The following is a 6000-nucleotide window of genomic DNA, read 5'->3' as shown; positions in this document are numbered from 1 at the left end:
ATAAAGCAGGCCCGGTAAGATTGATCTATGGATCACAAGGGCGTGTCTCGACGCGCGATAACGGCTACCAAGCCGAACACGGCAAGCACAATTATGTCTGAGCCGAAAACCGTAGACGGACTCCATCCGAACTGCGTCGCGACCTGGCCCGACATAGAGGAGACGCACACCCCCTCTGCTTCACTCATGAAGTAATGGAACATGAATTCCAAGAAGGGTTCAAACCCGTGAATATCGAATCATATGATAGAACCACTAATCCTGTGGTATGGGTTGAAGACTTTATTCTCCATATTCACGTGGCCCGCGGCGATGATCTTCATGCCATCAAATACCTCCCCCTAAAGCTCAAGGGGCCAGCCCGACACTAGCTGAACAGCCTGCCTAAAAACTCTATTGGCAGCTGGGAGGACTTGGAAGAAGCCTTCCTTGACAATGTCGGTGTTCTGGGAACGGGGGTCCCCAGACTTGCTTGCCTGCGGCCCGCAACGTGGCTCCTCCAGCGGCCCCGTACGGCCCATCTTCATCAGCAAACACCCAAGACCCTCGCGAGGGGCCAAGCCTCACGAGGCGGACGACGCAAGACCTCCTCAGGGATGGCCTCACCAGGTAGGCTCGCGAGGGGCGGAGAGATCAAGGCAAGGCGAACCTCGCGAGGTTCCAGTGACGCAAGCCATGATGATCAAGACCAGGCGGGCGCCAGGGCGCACAGTGTCCTCGTTTCCTCTTTGGTGCTAAGGAGGCAAGCACGGGCGAGGAGTTCCAAGGCATCAGGCAAAGGTTTCCATATCGGTGCAACAAGACCAAGACCAACAGGACGGCAGGACGGAGGTCACCGTGGAGCCCAAGACAGCGTCACCACCAGAGCCTTTGGCAGGCGAAGACTACTTTTGTCAAGATAACTTGTAATAGTTGTCTCCCTTCAAATTGGACGTTGTGGGATCCCTTCACGCTCAATATTTGGGAGGAGGACCATGGCCTCTATAAATAGGACTAGCCACCACCATAGAAGGGAGGAGGAGAGGATCCAGATCATCCTCAAACACACAAGCTCGCCAAGCACAAGAACACCTCTCCTCAGGAGGTTGTTCTTCCCTTGTAACTGTTCATCCTCAGCCCAAGAGGCAATCACCGCACCACACTGGAGTAGGGTATTACACCACAACAGTGGCCCGAACCAGTATAAATCTTGTGTCTCGTGTTCTTTGAGTCCTTCGAAGCTAGGCCGTGAGATTGTTGAGTGTGCGAGCTAGAGAGGGGGGAGATCTTCATGCGCACCCCAGTGTTCGAACCTCAAGGGTTTTGCCAGAACCCGAAATACGACATTTGGCGCGCCAGGTAGGGGTGCGCCGGAGCTTCGCCCCTCGACGGCCTCGCCTCTCCGACCGGCTCTCATGGACGCCGCCTCTTCCCCGACTGGATCGACGGGCGCCCTCTGCAGCACCAGGGGGCTCCGGGCGTTCACCCCTGTCTAGCGGCAAGTGCAGTGGCCACACAAGTTCAAGCCGGAGATGCCGCCCCTCTACGATGGTGCGGCGGATCCGGCGGCCTTTCTGCTGGCGTACGAGGAGGCTGTCCTGGAGGCCGGGGCGACGACAAGATCATGGCCAACTGGTTCCAGATGGCCCTCGCTGGCGTGCCGCGCGCCTGGCTACTCCATCTGTCGGAATCTTCCGTGGCCTCTTGGGAGGAGCTGCGCGACCTCTTCATCGCGCGCTTCGGGGGACCAGCACCCCCGGTTATCGCGGCTCTCCTCGGTGGCTCGCAGGCGCCACCCTCGGACTGTCACACCAAGCCGTTCATTCGCTAGATCAGCGCCGCCTCCACGCGGCAGGGGGCTCCCACGGGGTGGGTGGCGCCCAAGGCCGACCTGATCTTCGACTTAGGAGATCACCCAGTCAACAACGTCGGCTCGGGTGTCCTCCCGATGCTTTGCACGCCGACCATATGCAGCGTAGCCATCACCAAGACCCTCATCGACGGCGGCGCCGGCCTCAACGTGCTCTCTGTGGTGGCGGCTCCTCCAACCCCCTGGGGCAGATCCGTCTCCCCGTGACTTTTGGCACGCGTGACAACTACCGCACCGAGCTAATCGACTTCGACATCGTCCGCATCGGTTTGCCGTATAACGCCATCCTCGGATACCCGGCGCTGGCCCAGATCATGGCGGCGACCCATCCTGCCTACAACCTCATGATGATGCTAGGAAGCAATGGCGTCCTTACCGTGGTCGGGGACACCAAGGAAGCTGTGGCGGCCCTCAAGCTAGCCTTCAGGGCCACGGCGATAGCTTGCCCGGCTGACAAGGCCATGCCCAAGGCCAAGGGGGCTGCGCCGACCAAGAAGAGGCAGCTATTCACTTAAGGTCAAGCCAAGACGAAGCAGATACCGGTGGACAGGGCCTCTAGCGCTACTTTATCGTAGGCGCCGACTTTGCCCCAGCTCAAGAGAAGGAGTTGGTGGAGTTCCTGCGAGCGAACAAGGAAGTATTCGTCTGGGTGCCCAAGCAGCTAGCTGGGGTCCCAAGAGGAGTAATCGAACATCATTTGAGGGTGTGCGCCAACGTGTGCCCTGTGAAGCAGAAGGCGAGGCGAAAATCCACGGAGAAGCAGTCTTTCACCATTCAGGAAACCCGTAAGCTAGAGGCAGCAGGCGTCATTCACGAGGTCCAGTACCCGGAGTGGCTAGCGAATCCAGTCATTGTGCCGATGAAAGGAGGAATGGAACGCATGTGTGTCGACTTCACCAACCTCAACAAGGCCTGCCCTCAGGACCCGTTTCCGCTGCTGCGCATCGACCAGATTGTTGACTCCACCGCGGAGTGTGACCTGCTATGCTTCCTAGATGCGTTCTCAGGATACCATCAGATCAAGATGGCAGTGGAAGATGTGGAAAAGACAGCTTTGTTAACCCCATGCGGGGTATACTGCTACACTTGTATGCCATTCGGACTGCGCAATGCAGGAGCAACCTTCCAGCGGCTGATGCACATCGCCTTGGGGCGGCAGCTCGGGAGGAACGCTGAGGCCTACGTCGATGACATTGTGGTAAAATCTCGGGAGGTAAGAACTTTGATTCAGGACCTGGAGGAGACCTTCGCGAGCCTGCACCAGGTGGAGCTGCGACTCAACCCGGAGAAGTGCGTGTTTGGTGTCCCTTCCGGCAAGCTGTTGGGCTTCTTCGTATCCCACAGAGGGATCGAGGCCAACCCGGAGAAGGTCAAGGCAATCGAAGACATGAGTCCACCACAAAACCTCATAGAGATGCAGAAGCTTGCAGGCTGCGTGACTTCCCTGGGGCGTTTCATCTCCAAGCTGGGGAAGCGTGCCTTGCAATTTTTCAAGCTGATGAAGAAGAAGGGTCCGTTCGAGTGGACCCCCAAGGCCAACCTAGCATTTCAAGACCTCAAGAGATACTTGACCAGCCCGCCGGTGAAACTGGCGCCTTGTCCTCACGAGCCCTTGGTACTCTACCTGTCTGCTACACCCCATTCCGCTAGCGCGGCGCTGGTGGCCCTTAGAGAGGACCCCAAGTCAAGGGATCGCCAAATGAAGCCACCGAGCCGGATAAGGCTGCACGACACCAAGACGATGTTCCTGAGGCAACGGCTGGGCTGGCTAGTTGTCAAGCCACAGGAGCTGGAGATCCACAGAAACACCTCAGTCCCCAGGAGCCAAAAACTCCGTCAGCCCTCCCACCCTTGTCGAGCACCCAGTATACTTCATCAACACAGTGCTGCGAGATGCGAGAGTGCGACCCCATGCCTCAGAAGCTCTTGCTCGCGCTCCTGGTGGCCTCGCATAAGCTGTTCCACTACTTCCAGGGTCACCCCATCAAGGTCGTCTCAGCCTACCTATTGGAGAGAGTGCTCAGAAGCCCCAATGATGCGGGGAGAGTCGCCGAGTGGAATATCGAGTTGCAAGCGTTTTATTTGGAGTTCAGCACAACCAGGATCATCAAGGGGTCTGCGCTCGCCGATTTTGTGGCAGAATGGACCGACACACCGGAGCTCGAAGCAGGCGAAAACTGATCCCTCTCACCAGGGAATGAAGCGTCAGACGGCTGGGTCATGTACTTCGATGGCGCATTCGTGCTCCAGGGCGCGGGGGCTGGAGCCGTACTCATCTTGCCCACTTAGGACAAACTGTACTACACCATGCAACTCTGCTTCCGGCGGGGTGAGAAGGTCTCCAACAACATCGCGGAGTACGAGGGCGTCATCGCCAACCTCAAGGCAGTGGTGGCCCTGGGAGTGAAGCGCCTCACCGTCAAGGGAGACTCGTAGCTCCTCGTCAACTTCTCCAACATGGTGTGCACGCCAAAGGACGAGCACATGGAGGCATATCTCGCAGAGGTACGCAAAATGGAGAAGCAGTTCTTGGGCCTGGAGCTGCAGCATGTGCCACATGGCACCAACCAAGAGGCCGATGACATCGCCAGAAGAGCATCCAAGCGACTGCCCCAAGAGCCTGGCGTCTTCGAGGAACGGCTCTTCAAGTCTTCATCAGCACATCAGCCTGCGGAGCCAGCGCCACCTCAGGAGGAGCTCCCTCAGCCGCCAGTCTCGGGATCCCCTGCCTGCGGCCCAACCTCAGGAGCGCGCCTCATCTTGGCACTCGAGCCTCAGGAGGGGTGCTGGATCGAGGAGTTCAAGGCATACTTGATGCAGGGTACGTTGCCGGAGAAGGAGGAAGACGCGAAAAGCGTGGCCCGGCAGGCTACGGCATACTGCATTAAGGATGGTGATCTATACAGGAAGCGGCCAAATGGTGTTTCTCTACGATTCATTTCCAGGGAACAGGGGAAGGAGTGGCTGGCTGACATACATGGCGGAGACTGCGGGCACCACTCGTTCTCGTGCACCTTGGTCGGCAAGGCTTTCCGCAGTGGGTTCTACTAGCCCACAACACTCAACGACGCGGCCGAGCTGGTGAAGTCCTGCAGGGCTTGCCAATTCCACGCCAAGCAGATCCACCAGCCGGCTCAGGGCCTCCAAACCATCCTACTCTCATGGTCGTTCGCGGTCTGGGGGCTGGATATCCTGGGACCATTCCCTCGAGCTCCTGGAGGTTACCGCTACCTCTACATCGGCATCGACAAGTTCAGCAAGTGGGCAGAAGTGGAAGCCATCTGCACCATCCCAGCCGAGTCGGCAGTCAAGTTCATCAAGGGCATCGTGAGCCAGTTTGGGGTCCCTAACCACATCATCACTAACAACAGTTCACAGTTCACTAGCAATTAATCTCTTCAAAACATATTGTGCTAACCGTGGGACGCAAATCTGCTACGGCTCTGTGGCACACCCCAGGAGCAACGGTCAAGCCGAACGCGCCAAGGCGGAAGTCTTGAGGGGTCTCAAGACCAGCACCTTCAAGAAGAAGCTCGAGGCATGCGGCAGGGGCTGGCACGACAAGCTCCAGTCCGTGTTGTGGTCCATCTGCACCACCGCCACGAGGCCGATAGGTGAAACCCCATTCTTCCTCGTCTATGGAGCAGAAGCGGTTCTCCCACACGAGGTCAAGCATCGCTCCGCACGGGTCCTGGTGTTTGATGAAACGCGGCAGGATGCCATGCGGGGGATGGATCTCATGCTGGGGGAGGAACGCCACCGTGAAGCCTCGCTCCGAGCTGCGAGGTACCAGAAGGCGCTGCGGCGGTACCACTGCCGCAGCGTCCGCTCTAGGACGCTCGAGGTGGGTGACTTTGTCCTGAGGCGGGTGCTCTCCAAGGAAGGGTTGCACAAGCTCTCGCCCATGTGGGAGGGCCCGTTTCGGGTCGCCCATGTCTCTAGGCCTGGCGCCGCGCGCCTGGAGACGCAGGACGGGGTCCCCATCCAGAAGGCATGGAACATCCAGCACCTCGGGAAGTTCTACCCATGAAGCAAGGCCCTGTGCCTGTGAAGCAAGGCCCAGTGCCTGTGAAGAATCTCCGCTCGTGACACTCTCACATAATAATGAGTGGGGCTGTACATGCCCCGGAGTCTCAGGAGTGTCACCCTCG

The sequence above is a fragment of the Triticum urartu genome, chromosome 3A (assembly GCF_056163025.1).
Source record: "Triticum urartu cultivar PI428250 chromosome 3A, HENAU_Tu73, whole genome shotgun sequence".
In the NCBI taxonomy this organism is placed as follows: Eukaryota; Viridiplantae; Streptophyta; class Magnoliopsida; order Poales; family Poaceae; genus Triticum; species Triticum urartu.
The sequence above is the reverse complement of the archived record's forward strand: the minus strand, read 5'-3'. Positions refer to the sequence as shown.